Consider the following 18014-nt stretch of genomic DNA (forward strand, 5'->3'; position numbering starts at 1 on the left):
ATGTGTTACTGTTGCGAGATGTGGGAACCGGTAGACCCCATTGAGGCTAACGGTGATTACATCTGTGACAAGTGTCTGCTGCGACAGGATCTCCAGCTCCGTGTTGATGAGCTGGAGTCTGAGCTTCAGACACTGCGACACATCAGGGAGGGGGAGAAGTACCTGGACTCTGTGTATCAGAAGGTGGTCACACCTATGAAGTTAATTAATTCAGATGTTGCCCATGGTCAGGGACAGGATGGTGTGACTACGAGCGAGGCAGGTACGGGGATCCAGGAGGTAGTGTTGGAGGAGCCGCAGCCCTTGCACTTGTCCAACAGGTTCGAGGTTCTTACTCCCTGTGGGGATGGCAGCAGGGGCTGCAGGGAGGATGAGCAACCTGGCCACAGCACCGTGGAACGGGGGGCCATTCAAGAGGGGGGAGTAAATAGAAATGTTGTAGTGGTAGGGGATAGTATTATTAGGGGGATAGATAGAGTTCTCTGCATCCAAGAGCGAGAGTCCCGTAGGCTGTGTTGCCTACCTGGTGCCAGGGTTAAGGACATCTCCTCTGGGCTGGAAAGAAACTTGTAGTGGGAGGGGGTGGATCCAGTCGTCGTGGTCCATGTTGGTACAAACGACATAGATAGGACTAGGAAGCCGGTTCTGTTAAAGGAGTATGAGCAGCTAGGGGTCAAATTAAAAAACAGAACCTCAAGGGTAATAATCCCCTGAGCCACGAGCGAATTTGGCTAGGACAAATAAAATAAGAGAGTTAAATGCCTGGCTCAAAGACTGGTGTGGGAGAAATGGGTTTTGCTTCCTGGGACACTGGCACCAGTACTGGGGCAGGAGAGAGCTGTTCCGTTGGGACGGGCTTCACTTGGCCAGTGCTGGGACTAGAGTCCTGGCGGATCATATAACTAGGGCTGTAGAGAGGGCTTTAAACTAACTAGTGGGGGGGAGGTTCCTAGAGAGCAAATAATAAAAATGACAACAGAGAAGGTCATAGACTTAGGTAGCAGTGGGGAAATTAAAAACCAGAGCGTGTCAGGAAGGGGCAGAAGGTATGGAGTAAAAGGTAAAGTAATAAAAAGGGCAAAAGCAGGAACTAAGTGTCACAAAACACATTTGAAAGTTCTCTATCTGAAGGCACGTAGCATTCGTAACAAAATAGACGAGTTAATGGCACAAATAGCTACATATGGGTATGATCTTGTGGCCATTACAGAAACATGGCTGCAGGGTGACAATGCCTGGGAATTAAACATACCAGGTTATTTAACGATCAGGAAGGACAGGCAGGAAAGAAGGGGAGGTGGGGTGGTTATGTTAATAAAGGAAGGAATCACTGTAATACAGAGAAATGATATTGGGTCAAAAGATCAGGATAATGAAACAGTTTGGGTGGAGATAAGGAATAATAAGGGGAAAAAAACACTAGCGGGCGTAGTCTATAGGCCTCCGAACAGTTGCAACTCGGTTGGACGGAGTATCAATCAGGAAATAGTTGAGGCTTGTAATAAGGGAACGTCTATAATTATGAGGGATTTTAACTATCATATTAATTGGACAAATCAAATTGGGCAGGGCTGCCTTGAGGATGAGTTCATTGAGTGTATTAGGGATGGGTTTCTTGAGCAGTATGTAACTGAACCGACCGGGGGCAAGCAACCTTAGATCTGGTCCTGTGTAACGAGACAGGATTAATTAAAAATGTCCTAGTAAAGGATCCCCTTGGAATGAGTGACCATAACATGGTTGAATTCCATATTCAATTAGAGGGTGAGGAGGTTGGATCTCAAACAAGCGTGCTAAGCTTGAATAAAGGAGACTATGAAGGTATGAGAGCGGAATTGAGTAAAGTGGATTGGGAAAATGGATTAAAGGGTAAGACGATACATGATCAGTGGTGTACATTTAAGGAGTTATTTTACAACTTCCAAAAAATATATGGCCTAGAAATTCAGTCTAGCCACTTTTGGGGCGGTAAAGTCGGGCGGGCGGTAAAGTTAGCGCCCGCCGGAAAGTGGAGGCCACTTCGCCGAAATTCAGTAGCTTTGGCCAAGGAGTTTGGGCGAGCGCTGAAACTGGCGTTGCACTCCTATCTTTAGGCGCTAAGCCGGCGGTGCGGACTGATAACGCCGAGGCCGGGCGCAGCGAAGGTGCGGTCATGTTTTGATTGACAGCAGACACCCTGACACCGGCCAGCTCTTAAAGGGGGAAGGGTCGACTTTGTCTGCTGCCACGCCCTGGATAGTGGAGCCCTGCAGCTAGGCCTGAACACTGCTGGTGGACCCAAATAGCGCCTGAAGCCATGCAGAAGGCCCGTGAACGAGCGCAGCGCTTCTCAGAGCATGCTTTGAGGGTGCTGCTTAGGGGGTTGGAAAAGAACAGAGAGATCTTGTGCCCGGACAGTGGCAAGAAGGCTCCCAGGAGGCAGTACAGGAGAGCCTGGAGGGAAATCGCCCTGAGGGTGTCAGCCAACAGCGATGTCCCCAGGACTGGTGACCAATGCCGCAAGAAGTACAACGACCTCACTCGGTTGGTCAGGGTGAGTACCCTTTCCAGTGTCCTCCTCATCCTTGCATGTGCACCTCACATTATGGGCAAAGGGACCTCAAAGGCCTAATGGCCAGCCCTCCTCCCACAGCTATGGCACTGGCATGATCATCAATAGCACTTTCTGCACTTCACACACTGGCCAAGCTATTCGACCATGGGAGGCAGTGCACACAACAACAGGGCACCACACTGGCCAAGCTATTCGACCATGGGAGGCAGTGCACACAACAACAGGGCACCACACTGGCCAAGCTATTCGACCATGGGAGGCAGTGCACACAACAACAGGGCACCACACTGGCCAAGCTATTCGACCATGGGAGGCAGTGCACACAACAACAGGGCACCACACTGGCCAAGCTATTCGACCATGGGAGGCAGTGCACACAACAACAGGGCACCACACTGTACTTAGAGGCCATCCTTTCTCTTGCAGGCCAAGCTGGCGCAGAATCTGAGGAGCCGGACTGTCACCGGGGGAGGCCGTGCCCAGTTCCAGGAGCTCAGTGACCTGGAGGAGCACGTGGCTCGACTCATGCGTGCCCGGGTGGTTGGCCCCGTTGCTATTGGAGATGCCGACCCTGTGCTGGGCCCCAATGGTAAGGACATGACCGTTTGCACCTCTCTCGTTCCCCTTGCGCTTCAGATCTACATCCTTTGCCACTGTCCGACCAATGCGCATAATGCCACCAATCATGCCTCCCTCGCTGACGCCCTGTCCTCACTCTAAAGCTACTCTTGTGCCTTCCTGCTTTCAGCTGGTGAGGAGGAGGTCCCTGAAGCTGAGAGTGCCAGTCCCTCGGAAGAGGAGGACGACGAGGACCAAGAGGAAGGCGGCACATCGGGGGAACCCTCATCCGCGCCAGGGGATGGCAATGGAGGGGACACGTCTTGCCTGGAGGAGAGCCAGGGGGAAGTGTTGCAGGGGGGTGTAGCTCCTGGGCCCAGTGGCATCCAGGCACGCGGGAAGGGTCGGGCAGCACGGCTGCCTTCTCCCCAGAGGGGGGAAGTGTTGCAGGGGGGTGTAGTTGCTGGGCCCAGTGGCGTCCAGGCACGCGGGAAGGGTCGGGCAGCACGGCGGCCTTCTCCCCAGAGTGGGGAAGTGTTGCAGGGGAGGGCAGTTGCTGGGCCCAGTGGCGTCCAGGCACGCGGGAAGGGTCGGGCAGCTCGGCGGCCTTCTCCCCAGAGGGAGAGTCCGGCCTCCAGTCCGGAGACGGTCCTCGCCCAGGAGGTGCGCCTCCTTGATGAAATGTCCGTGGCCTCGGAGCGGCGCCACAACGAGTTCATGGGGGTTGTGGGACAGTTGCCTCAGGCCATTGAGTCCCTGGCTCATAGTGTGGCCGATTTCGGGGACTCACAGGCCAGGGGTGTCGACCAACTCGCGGCAGCACAGGACGCGAGTCGAGTGTTCATGAGTGGTGCCGTGCAGACACTGGCTGATCTGATGCGGGCACAGACCAGGGCAGTTCGGGCACTCACTTCTGCCACACTCGCTGTGTCACGGAAGCATCGCCAGGGCACCCGCCGCCCTGCTGCAGCACAGCGGTCTGGCCTTCACCAGATTGCTGCGCTTGCTGCAGTGCCAGCCCGGCCGAGTGCCAGTGTCTCTGGCGACCAGCGAGCGCCTGGCATCAGCCAGCTTGCCCCCATTGATGCAGCCGACACTGCCACTCCCCCAGCCAAGCTGCGACGAGCTGCTGGAGAGACTGATGCTGCCCAGCCACAGCTGCAGCAGTCAGCAGCCGGCCCCTCCAGGGCCGGACCTCGTCTAGGCCGACCCCCAAGGGCATCTGCCGTCACGCATTGTGCCCCTCAGGAGCCTTCCCCCAGCCTTGCAACACCCACAGGGCCCAGGTTGAGGTGGAGCAACAGGTCGGGCAGGGGCCGGAGAAGCCTGCACAAGGACTCGTCCTGTCGGCACACCAAGTAGAGTGTGTTGCCAACTGTTTTTTTATATGGGGGTGTTTGTGTTCTGTATGCGGGGGGGGCTTATTTTGCTAACGCCGAAGATGAAGGCAACTGTTTTTTTGTATGGGGGTGTTTGTGTTCTGTATGGGGGGGTTTGTCTTGGTTAGGCCGAGGATGAAGGCCAATTGGGTGGACAAGTTTTGTTATTCCTCCCCAGGTTGTGGGCGTGAGATATGTTTTTGACTGTTTTTTGGGGGTGTTGTCTGTTTTTCTGTTTCATGTGGGAAGGGCCCTGAGTTTGTTAAATAAAGCTTTTTATTTATTCAGCTTGTCCAGGTGTCATGTTTCAAGTGGTTGTTGCGTTAAACGGCTGAGGGCTTGCGGAGCGGCTGCATTCAGGTGCGTTCATTGCCACAAGCCATTCCCTGACAGGGGGCCTAGAAGTGTCGTTCAATAAGCCGCCGGCGGACGGCCCTTGGACCTTGTGGCTCCCTCCTGGGCTGGTACTCCTCCTCCTCCTCCTCCTCCTCATGGTCCTCCTGCTCGTCCTCCTGAGGTGGTGGTCCAACGTGAGGTGGCAGTGCCTGAGTCCTGCGGATAGCCAGGTTGTGCAGCATGCAGCAAACGACGACGAACTGGGAGACTCTATCCGGCGAATACTGTAGAGATCCGCCGGATCGATCCAGGCAGCGGAACCGTTGCTTGAGGACGCCAATCGTTTGCTCTATGATGTTCCTTGTGGCTTGATGGCTTTCGTTGTATGCCTCCTCCGCAGGGGTCCTGGGCGCGCGGAGCGGGGTCATGAGCCATGTACACAAAGGGTAGCCCTTGTCCCCAATAAGCCATCCCCTTGGTGGAGGCTGTGCCTTGAACATGTCAGCCACAGTAGTCTGGCGCAGGATAAATGCATCGTGGCTGCTTCCTGGAAAGCGGGCATTGACAGCTAGGATGCGCTGCCTGTGGTCACACACCAGCTGTACATTGAGGGAATGGTAGCCCTTCCGGTTGCGGTAATCCTCGGCATTGTCGATAGGTGCCCGCATAGCCACATGCGTGCAGTCAATGGCGCCCTGCACCATGGGGAAGTCGGCGATCCTGGCAAATCCAACTGCACGCTGCTCCTGCCTCTCTAGGGTCATGGGGAAGGAGATGAATTGGTGTCTCCTTGTGAAAAGGGCATCGGTGACCTGCCGGATGCAGCGATGCACGGCGAACTGGGAAATGTTCGCTATGCCCCCAGCAGCGGCTTGGAATGAGCCGCTTGCATAAAAGTTCAGAGCCACCGTGACCTTCACTTCCACCGACAGAGACGTCCTGCACATCAGCTGTGGACGCAGATCACTGTGAAGCAGGTGGCAGATCTCTGCAACCACCTCCCTTCTGAAGCGCAGCCTCTTAACACAATGCGCGGCAGTCATGGTGAGATAGGACACCTGCTGCCGGTATTCCCTGAGTGGGTAAGGCCTACGTTGCCGACGCCTGATGGCCCCTCTGCGTCTAGGCATGGCTGGCCCTCTCACACAGCGTCTGCGAGCCCTTCGCACATAATGCTGGAACTGAGGGTTGGAACCCCATGCAGCCCCCATAATAAACTTGCAAACAGTGAAATCACAATGAGTGAAATTTCCAAGCTCTGGCCAGAAGCCAAAAATACCTCTCCTATGTTGTCCCAAATCAGGAAGGTCTGTTCCTTGGTCTCTGTCCAGAAATCCAAAGCACTAAAGTCATTGCAGCAAAATGGCTGGCCTTTATAGTTCAGTCTAAGTGCCCTTTAATTAGCGCTCCCCGAGGCCCGCAGGGCCTCTGCTGCATTCCACTTCACAGTTCTTAACAGCGCCACGCCCACATTGGGCGGGCGCCACTGAATTTTCGATTTGGGGCGCACAAACAGCGTTGCACGACAAAATGACGTCATAAGCTGCGCGCGCAGCTGAGCGGGCGCAAACACTTTGCGCCGGCGCTAAATGTCAACTGAAGTTGGGCGTAGGCGCAGATCGGCCTGCGCCCGGGCGCTAAGTGCCTAGCGCTGGAAATCTACCCCTCTTATGGCGCTAACGGCTGGCGGACGCAACTGAATTTCTCGGCCTATATTCCACTGAGAAGAAAAGGGTGTAAAAGAAAAGACAGTCATCCGTGGCTAAGTAAAGAAATTAAGGATAGTATTCGACTAAAAACAAGGGCCTATAAGGTAGCCAAATCTAGTGGGAGGATAGAGGATTGGGAAAACTTTAAAAGACAGCAAAAAATAACAAAAAGATTGATTAAGAAAGGGAAGATAGATTATGAAAGTAAATTAGCAAAAAATATAAAAACAGATAGTTAGAGTTTTTATAGTTATGTAAAAAGAAAAAGGGTGGCTAAAGTAAATGTTGGTCCCTTAGAGGATGAGACCGGGAAATTAATGGTGGGAAATATGGAGATGGCAAAAACACTGAATGAATATTTTGTATCAGTCTTTACAGTAGAGGACACTAAGAATATCCCAACACTGGACAAGCAGGGGGCTATAGCGGGGGAGGAGATAAACACGATCAAAATCACTAAGGAAGTGGTTCTCGGTAAAATAATGGGACTCAAGGCGGATAAATTACCTGGACCTGATGGCTTACATCCTAGGGTCTTGAGGGAAGTGGCGGTAGGGATTGTGGATGCATTGGTAATAATCTTCCAAAACGCCCTGGACTCAGCAAAGGTCCCGGCAGACTGGAAAACTGCTAATGTAACACCCTTATTTAAAAAGGGCAGTAGACAGAAGGCTGGAAACTATAGACCGGTTAGCCTAACATCTGTGGTAGGTAAAAATTTGGAGTCCATTATTAAGGAGACAGTAACAGGACATTTGGATAATCATAATTTAATAAGGCAAAGTCAGCATGGTTTTATGAAGGGGAAGTCATGTTTGACAAATTTGCTTGAGTTCTTTGAGGAAGTAACATATAGGGTGGATAAAGGTGAACCAGTGGACGTAGTGTATTTAGACTTCCAAAAGGCATTTGACAAGGTGCCACACAAAAGATTATTGCTTAAGATAAAAAATCACGGGATTGGGGGTAATATTCTGGCATGGATAGAGGATTGGCTATCTAACAGAAGGCAGAGAGTTGGGATAAATGGTTCATTCTCAGACTGGCAATCAGTAACCAGTGGTGTTCCGCAGGGGTCAGTGCTGGGTTCCCAACTCTTTACAATCTATATTAACGATTTGGAGGAGGGGACCGAGTGTAACATATCAAAGTTTGCAGATGATACTAAGATGGGAGGGAAAGTAGTGAGTGAGGAGGACATAAAAAACCTGCAAAGGGACATAGACAGTCTAAGTAAGTGGGCAGAGATTTGGCAGATGGAATACAATACTGGAAAGTGCGAGGTTATGCACTTTGGCAGGAAAAATCGTAGAGCAAGTTATTATCTTAATGGCAAGAAACTGGAAAGTACTGAAGTACAAAGGGATCTGGGGGTCCTGGTGCACGAAACTCAAAAGGTTAGTATGCAGGTGCAGCAAGTGATTAAGAAGGCCAATGGAATGTTGGCTTTCATTGCTAGGGGGATAGAATATAAAAATAGGGAGGTATTGCTTCAGTTGTACAAGGTATTGGTGAGACCGCACCTGGAATACTGCATACAGTTTTGGTGTCCATACTTAAGAAAAGACATACTTGCTCTCGAGTCAGTACAAAGAAGGTTCACTTGGTTAATCCCGGGGATGAGGGGATGGACATATGAGGAGAGGTTGAGTAGATTGGGACTCTACTCATTGGAGTTCAGAAGAATGAGAGGCGATCTTATTGAAACATATAAGATTGTGAAGGGGTTGGATCGGGTGGATGCGGGGAGGATGTTCCCGATGATGGGTGAAACTAGAACTAGGGGGCATAGTCTTAGAATAAGGGGCTGCTCTTTCAAAACTGAGATGAGGAGGAACTACTTCACTCAGAGGGTGGTAGGTCCATGGAATATGCTGCCCCAAAAAGCTGTCGAAGCTACATCATTACATAAATTTAAAACAGAAACAGACAGTTTCCTAGAAGAAAAGGGAATTAAGGGTTACGGGGAGCGGGCAGGAATTTGGACATGAATCTAGGTTCGGATCGGTCATGGCCCTGTGGGTAGCGGAGCGGGCCCAGGGGCCATGTAGCCTGATCCTGCTCCTGTTTCGTGTGTCTAATTCTGTTAGATTCAGGAGATAGTCCTGTGATAGTGGATTGGCGGTTAAGATCAGATCAGCCACGATCTTATTGAATGGCGGAGCAGGCTCGAGGGGCCGATTGGCCTACTCCTGCTCCTACTTCTTATGTTCTTATGTTCTTATGTTCTCTTCATCAATCACGTGTCCACAATACGATATTTGTTTCTTAAAAAACTCGCACTTGGGGCCATTGGCTCATAGCCCATGTTCTCTTAGTCTAGTGAGCACCTGCTCTAGGTTGGCAAGGTGTTCACTGTCATTTTCACCTGTCACTAGGATGTCGTCCAAGTAACACTGAGTCCCCGGAATCCCTTGCAGCACTTGTTCCATCGCTCTTTGCCATATAGCCGGAGCTGATGCAACTCCGAATACCAGTCGATTACACTGGTAAAGACCTTTGTGAATGTTTATCGTGAGATATTTCCCAGAGGATTCTTCAACCTCCATCTGCAAATATGCTTGCGCTAGGTCAATTTTTGTAAAACGTTTCCCTCCAGATAGTGAGGCGAAAATATCTTCTATCCTATACTGTGTGAAGGACTGGGTTCACAGTCACCTTGAAGTCCCCACAGATGCGAACCTTCCTTGGCTCCTCAGACTTATTGTTTAACGTTTTCTTCATGACAGGAACGATGGGTGTCGCCCACTCGCTCCAGTCTACCTTAGATAACACGCCTGCATTCTCCAGATTCTCCAGCTCTGCCTCGACGGCTGGGCGAATTGCATATGCTACCGGTCTTGCTTTGAAAAACTTGGGAATTGCATTCTCTTCTATTTTTATCGAGGTGGTTACGCCTTTAAGAGTTCCCAGTTCTTGTTGAAATACCTCTTTAGCGTTAGCCAAGATTTTTGACAATTGTCCAGGTGTGATGTCGTCATCCTTTTTACCAGCCAATGTCAGTGCCTGAATGGAGTGCCAGTCTAAACTTATCTTTCTGATCCATTCACGTCCCAATAACGGTGGTCCACCATCTTGCAGTATGTACAGATACAATTTCTGTATTTCCTTGCCGTTGTATTCGATAGGCACCCTTATTTTCCCTCTGGGGTATACTTTCTGCCCTGTATATATCTTCAAGACAATGGATGTGTCTTTCAAGGGTATGTGTGAGACTAGCCGCTCGTAGTCTCGTCGATTCATGGCAGTCAGGGCTGATCCTGTATCCAATTCCATTTTGACTTGGGACCCTGCTATCGTGAGGGTGACCCAAATGGTTCGGTGATCCTCTTTTGTGATTACGTTGTGTAGTTTGAGACAGCTTAGTCTCTTGTTCCCGGATTCACTATCGCTTTTCTGGTCTTCGGAACTACTGTCCGTCATCTTTTGTACTTTCCTGTACTTTTCCTTAGTAGTCTTTTTGTTGTCGTTAGTCTTCTTCCCGGACCTGCAAACTCGTGCAATGTGTCCCATCTTTCCGCATTGCCTGCATATTTTGTCTTTGGACCAGCAGTCCTTCTGGTCATGGGTTGTTCTGCCGCAGCGATAACATTTTTCAAATCCCCGTGTAATTTCATGGGTGCCGTATTCCTGTGGCTTTTGCTGTATTTCCGCAGCTCCCCTTGCTGCTGCTTCGTACGATACTGCCACGCTGAAAGCCTTATCTAGCGTCAGCTCTTTCTCTGAGAGTAACCTCTTCTGGGTTCCTTCACTCAGGAGTCCACAGACAAATTTGTCCCGTAGGGTATCTGCCAGTCCTGCTCCAAACTGGCAGTGCTTTGATAGCTTGCGTAGTTCCGTAAGGTAATCAGCATTGCTCTCATCTTTATGCTGATTTCTCTTGTGGAATTTAAATCTTTCTGCTATCAGCAGCGGTGTAGGATTTAGGTGTTCCTGTAGGATATCAACAATTTCGTTAAAACTCTTCGCCATCGGTTTGACTGGAGTGATCAGGTTCCACAATAGGCCATACGTTCTTGCGCCCATTAAGTTTAGTAGTACCGATGCCTTTTTCTCATCGGCTACTTCATTTGCCTTGCAATATACTTCAACTCTTTCCACATACGTGGTCCAGTCTTCTATTGCATTATCGAAGGCAGTGATATTGCCAGTCTTCGGCATCTTGGAGATCTAAGATGGCGCCTCCCGTGCTTTGCCTTCTTCCCCGATTGAACAAAATGGCGCCTCCCACGCTTTGCCTTCTTCCCCGCTGGATTAAGATGGCGCCTCCCACGCTTTCTGTCTTTTCCGCTGCTGCTGGCGCTGTTGCTGGCGTTTTTATGCCTTGATGGCGACGCCCTATGGTCTTCGCGCACTTCCCCCCCGTGCTGCTGCCAACGCTGCTCTCCGCGGTCCCCGTGGCAAACTGCAGCTCCTCGCGGCTTTCTGCGCTTCTAATTTCTTTTATTTTAATTACTGTTCCCGTCATCAGAGCAGACCCTATGGGACACTTTCCTCCCTCTTCTCGGGCCTGTACGCTGCCCGGCTTCGTAGCACCGGCCGCGCCCTGTGTGCTCCACCCTCTCTCTCTCTCTCCTCTTCCCGACAACGCTGCTCGGCCCCGTTGCAAAGCCACCCGATCGAGCTCTAGCCCGCCGCAGCCCAGGAAGGATCAGTGTACTACCTGCCACCAGCCCGATTAGCTGGAACACCATAGACTGGATAACCAAGCCCAGCTCTCGACAGCCTCTCCTGCAAATCTTCGAATTCAATGAATCAGAGGGTGGTTGCCCACGGTCGACGCCCGTTTCTTCTGTTTGTTTTTTTTTCTTTTTGGATTTCTTCCTTCTGGCCTCGACCTCTAACAACTTCGCTTCAGGGATGGATCCCCGTGAGGTGGTGCAGAACTGTAGGTAAGTTCGGATCTGTTCGGCGCCAGTGTAACGTCCGTGTGTAATTGAGAGACGGACTGCAGGAGTTGGTTATAACAGGTGTTTACTGAATGGAGACAAGACTGGAACTACTATACAAAGTTACTACACAGGCTTATATACCGGGGTGGTCACTACTGGTACTGCAGTATACAGGGGCTGCAGAATATAGTTCCTTCTTCAAAGTACATACACTACATAACAGTAAAGGTTTTTCAGTCTGTTACCATTGCCCAAATCCAGAGGTAGAATTGCAGCCTTAAAATCACACTAAGAATATACTAAGTTTTCTTCTGTGACATTGCTCACAGGCAAAAGTAAAAAGAAAATTCTCACTTCCTGTAACTGTGTTACTGCTTGTCTTCCACTCTCTAATTCCTCTTTCTCCCTCTCTGTCTTTCTATTTGACGTTTTATCTCCTTCCCTCTCTCTAGTCATTCTTTAAAATAATATAGATGTTTTTCCTGTTTTTTTACACCCAAAACATCTTGGCCTAGAAATTCAGTGGGCTGCGCCACCCGTTAGCGCCCAAAGAGGGCACTTAGTAGGTTTAGCGCCACTGGCCATGCCTCCCGCTAAATTTAGCGGGACGCTAATGGCGGCGCTAGCCGTTAGCGCTGCACCGCTACCGATGACGCCATCGGTGTGCGCAGCGCCCCGCTACCGCCCCGATCGTGAAATTTGGTAGCGCCCCCTGCTTTAACGCTGGTCACAATTTGCGACCGGTTCAGGGGGGCCTACCTGCGGCAGTAGAGGCGCGGAGGTGCGGGGCGGCCATTTTTTTTGCTGGCCGCCTGCCAGCACCTCTTCGCACCGCCATCCCCGGCCTCCTGAGCACCCCCCCCCCCCCGCGTTGTGCCGGCTGTGTCCCAAGAGCCTGGCACTTCTCCTCGGTGCTGGGCTCTTTTGCCAGCACTCGCGATCGTCGATTGTGCTGCAGCAGGCCCCTCCCCTTTAAGAAGGGGAGGAAGGTCTGCAGTACCGCAGCGTGCCGTGCTGCAGCGTGTGGCGCTGCAGCACGTTGTGCTGTGATTTTCAGTTACAGTGCCCCAAGAGGGTTGCGGGGCGCCTTGAGTAGCGCTGCGCTTCTGTCTGGGGCGCTGAAACTGAATTTCCGGTGGGCGTTTGCGACTCCTTCCGGGGCGGTACTTCCGGCGCCCTGGCCCTTGTTTTTTTAAAATGCTTTGCTTTACCATTTTACATCAAAATATTCAAACTATTTCAAATGGCCACAACCACTAATCACAATTTCTCTCTTCCTCTCACTAAACCCCCTCTCAGCTTTCTGCAGTGTCCAGGATACCACATCCTGATGTAATATACTGCTGTGATGGCTATAATGGAAGAGGGACAGTAACAGGGATAACTTCTGGCAAATTATATCCAATAATATAACTTATAGAGGTCTAGAAACAGATTGGACACAGGGATTTTTTTTAGAGAGATATATATCATTACAAAGTAACATAAGAACATAAGAAATAGGAGCAGGAGTAGGCCAATCGGCCCCTCGAGCCTGCTCCGCCATTCAATAAGATCATGGCTGATCTGATCCTAACCGCCAATCCACTATCCCAGAACCATCTCCTGAATCTAACAGAATTAGACACACGAAATAGGAGCAGGATCAGGCTACACGGCCCCTGGGCCCGCTCCGCTACCCACAGGGCCATGACCGATCCGAACCTAGACTCATGTCCAATTTCCTGCCCGCCCCCCGTAACCTTTAATTCCCTTTACTTCTAGGAAACTGTCTATTTCTGTTTTAAATTTATGTAATGATGTAGCTTCTACAGCTTTTTGGGGCAGCATATTCCATGGACCTACCACCCTCTGAGTGAAGTAGTTCCTCCTCATCTCAGTTTTGAAAGAGCAGCCCCTTATCCTAAGACTATGCCCCCTAGTTCTAGTTTCACCCATCATCGGGAACATCTTCCCCGCATCACAGAATCACAGAATCACACAGAAACCCCACAGTGCAGATAGAGGCCATTTCGGCCCATCGAGCCTGCACCAACACATATCCCACCCTATCCCTGTAGCCCCACGTATTTAATCCCCCTAACACTAAGGGTCAATTTATCATAGCCAATCAACCTAACCCGCACATCTTTGGACTGTGGGAGGAAACCGGAGCACCCGGAGAAAACCCACGCAAACACGGGGAGAATGTGCAAACTCCACACAGACAGTCGCCCGAGGCCGGATTCGAACCCGGGTCTCTGGCGCTGTGAGGCAACAGTGCTAACCACTATGCCACCGATCCAACCTCCTTCAGGAAAATGAGTGAAACCAATCCTGACCCAAGGGTTGATTATGGTTTGTGTCATATCCCATGGACCAATCAGCACCCTTAAAAGTGACATTGAAGACATAGCAAGCAAATTTTTTAAATATAGCCAGTGGAACATGTCCTGGAGCTACAGTGGGAGGTCCCACCTATTTTAATGGCCGGGCCTCCTTTGAATCTCGTCAGCCAGCTGCCTGCACGAAACGGGCGTGAAAATGCAACTCGCTGGCTTAAGGCCTACGAAGAGCAGGCAGTCCGGAGACCGGCAGGATGGTGGTCAAGCAGGGAGGGGGGCGGGGTGGGATTCAGGAGGGTTTGGCAGGACAAAAGGGGAGAGCCTGGGGTGGCCTGCAGCTGTCCAAAATGTATTTCTGGGGCCAGGAGGAGCACGCCTGCTCCTCTGGGCCCCACAAAAATAAGTTTTACACTTACCAGACAGGGCTTCTGCCGGGTGTCTGCCAGGTTTCACTGAGAGGCGCATCGGTGGTAGATGTCCCGCTCAGTAGGCAGTTACAATAGCATCAGGTTCCTACCAATAGGACTCTGATTTGCACATATTTATGGTTTCCACCTGAGACAGGCAAGCACCTCAACCGCCCAAGAAAATAGCGGCGTTAATATAGCCACGGGGCGGGAAATGAGTGGGAAGTGTGCCGCTTGAGTTTTAACTCCCACTCCACTTGGCTTCCACGTGGAGGGAGTTAAAATTCCCCCTTTAGTGCCTGGTAATCAGCGGCAGATTACCACTCGGTAGAATTGCAGTAATTAAGTCATAAACATTCAGCTAGCACGTTATCGCATATCAATTGTGTGGAATATCCTTACTGTGTCCCCGTGACATTTGTTACCAATATAAAAATAGGAGAAAAAAATAACTGAACTGCCTCAGTAGCTGCATGAAGTTTATTGTAACACATTGTCATGTCCTGGTTCTGAAATATAATCTGCACTGGATTGCAGGGAAAGTCTTCGATGTATTAGAAGATGATACTTTTAAGTAGACTGAGTAAGCAGAGCAATTGACTGAAAATTAAAAAGAAGTTGTCGAATTCAATACACCTTAGACACCTCCAGTTTCAGTTTATACTGTAAATACAAAATAATAGAATTTGAAATGATTTATTATTCTATCTTTGTATAAGCTTTAAAAACTAATTTCTGTTAGATGTATGCTCACATATGTTCCTTCTGAGAATTAAACTATTTTGCCAACAAAGGGTACTTTGTCTTCTATAAAGCCACAGGCTGTATTTTATTAAACTGAAATCTTCTCATGATGATTTGAAACTGCATGTAGTCGTTCCCCTAATTATAGACAGAAAAAGAAAGGAAATGAGTTCCAACATGATCACGCACAAAGGCCAAAGGTCCACATGCACAGTCAATGAGAAGACTCCCCTGGATATTGGAATTCCCACATTATTAGTCCACATTAGCTTTTTAACTATACCTTATTTCTAGATACAAATTTGGGTCTGATGTGACTAGTGATGGAAGAACTATTCATCAGACTATATTAGATTTAACTGAAAATAATAGACTACTAATGCTGTACTGAACAGTTTTAACGTCAGTTCTGGCCACCCTCTACTTGTGGATAGCTGGAGTCTAGCTAAACCAAGTGGAAACAAAGATTTCATCTTTGTCAGTCTACAAAAGTAGTGGTAATCCAGACTGGATGGACTGGGGTAAATTTTATTGATTGTTTCGCTTAGATCTATCCCCTCCACCTGGGTACATTACCCCTGGCAAACATCACACCCAAACATTGCTCCTTTAGGAGCATTTTTCTGTTAGGGTCTACTACGCCTTCATAGCTTCAGAAACTAATAGAAACTTGCTGAAATACGATGTAGAAATTCAGATCGTGCATTCTATAAATGGGGCCATTTGATGGCTAATTCTGTGATTGGGTGATGCCGTGGGTTAACATAATGCCCTTTCGTTTCTGGGGTATGGGTCTAAATGCTGCCTAGAATGGAATGTTGGTCTTAAGACTTTAAAGTATAATTATCTAGGGCAATTTTAGCTCAATTTCTAGTGTGCATGAACCCACAGTCTAAAGCTGACCATAATTTGGTACTGACTAACAATTTCACTCAAAGGCCAATTGAATGACTGTTGTGGGAAAAATTCCTCTTGGGGCAGTAGAGGGTGATCTGTTGAGATTGCAGGCTGAGATAGGTTGTTGGGGAAGATCAGGGCAGCTCAATGCTAATGAAAACTGGAAAAAGAGTTGCATCTTTAGTGGAGCACAAAAATAGTTTTATTTTAAGACCATTGGTTCACTATTGCTTCAGTGGTTGCAGGCACCTCCCAAAACACACGACAAAAGCAACTAGTGCAGGCTGAGGGTACTATTACATGGCTGAGGTTGCCTCCGTTAACTGAGGGGAAATCTTTCAGCAGTAATAGTGGAGAGTACAGTCAGTATACATTTATTGTACCCTTTGGCTGTGGAACCTTACCAATACTGATGAGTAACTTTGACGAGTGCCTCAAAAGGCTCATTGTGATAGTGAAGGCGAGTGGTCATCGGGCAATAGTCTCCCATGCTGTTGCTTCCAATACTGAGATCATTCCCTTCACCAGTGATCTGCAAAGGGCTGATTTTTAAAATCATTGTCTGCATTTCAAGCAACTATATTGAAGACTGTAGACTAAACATTATGGGGGAGAAATTCGGTATCTCCCTATTTGGGGTGCAATTATCGGCTGGGTGCAAAGTTTAGCGCCTGGTGCTAATTATCGCCTCCGTCTGCAAATTTGGCTTCTATCGCCCCTGGAGGTGATTGGAGCGCTAAATCAGGCACAACACACCTCTCTTAAGGCGATAATGCCAAGGAGCGAGGCGCTACCTCAGAGCGCTAATGAAGCTCATTTGATGTCAGTCAGCAATGGCACACAGGCACACTGGTGCTGCCCAGTTCTTAAAGGGGAGGGTTGATCTTGCTCTCCATCCAAACCCTGCTCATTGCAGCCTTGAATATCGGCTTGGAGAGGCCTGCACATCAAATCTGTTGGAAAGATAAATGGAGAGGCCCAGGGAAAGAGCTCAGAGTGCAGCCCCCATAGGCTCTTCTAAATCGATGCAAGGAAGGTCAAATCAAAATGAACCTGCAAAGTGCTGCTCAGTACCCAAAACTCCTTCACACAACGTTGAATCTCTCCAGAAGTCTCTCTCTCTCACTCAGAATGGGTGGTGCAAAAATGTCGCCGACAAACAAAGCAGGAAGTGGTCGGCTTTAAATAGTGCTCCCCCAGTCCCTTCCTGACTGCAAAGCGCTCCCCTCAACCTGTCGTTGCTAGCAGCAGGCTGTAAAACAGGGGGCGCCACTCAATATCTGGTCCGGGGCACTACCGGGGCGTTGCATGCTCGACTGACGTCACGATCTGCGGGCGCAGGAAACATAGAAACATAGAAGGTAGGAGCAGGAGTAGGCCATTCGGCCCCTCGCGTCTGCTCTGCCATTCAATGAGATCATGGCTGATCATCCAAATTCAGTACCCTGTCCCTGCCTTCTCCCCATAACCCTTGATCCCTTAAGAAATATATCTAACTCCTTCTTGAATATGTTTAATGAATTGGCCTCAACTGCCTTCTGTGGTAGAAAATTCTACAGATTCACCACTCTCTGGGTGAAGAAATTCCTCCTCATCTCAGTCCTAAAAGGCTTACCCCTTTTCCTTAGACAGTGACCCCTGGTTCTGGACTCCCCGGCCATCAGGAACATCCTTCCTGCATTTAATCTGTCTAGTCCTGTTAGAATTTTATAAGTTTCAATGCGATCCCCTCTCAGTCTTCTAAACTCCAGCGAGTATAAGCCCAATCGACCGATTCTCTCCGCATACGTCATTCCTGCCATCCCAGGTATCAGTCTGGTGAATCTTCGCTGCACTCCCTCCATGGTAAGAACATCCTTCCTCAGATAAGGAGAACAAAACTGCACACAATACTCAAGATGTGGTCTCACCAAGGCCCTGTACAACTGCAGCAAGACATCCTTGTTCCAGTACTCGAACCCTCTCGCTACGAAGGCCAACATACCATTTGCCTTCTTAACCGCCTGCTGCACCTGCATGCTTACCTTCAGTGACTGGTGCACAAGGACACCCAGGTCTCGTTGCACTTCCCCTTCTCCCAATCTATTGCCGTTCAGATAATAATCTGCCTTCCTGTTTTTGCCACAAATGTGGATAACCTCGCATTTATCCACATTATACTGCATCTGCCATGCATCTGCCCAATCACCCAATCTTTCCAAATCATACTGGAGT

This window comes from Somniosus microcephalus, chromosome 4 (assembly GCF_052327205.1).
Source record: "Somniosus microcephalus isolate GS21.2 chromosome 4, FLI_Smic_1.0, whole genome shotgun sequence".
NCBI classification, from domain to species: Eukaryota; Metazoa; Chordata; class Chondrichthyes; order Squaliformes; family Somniosidae; genus Somniosus; species Somniosus microcephalus.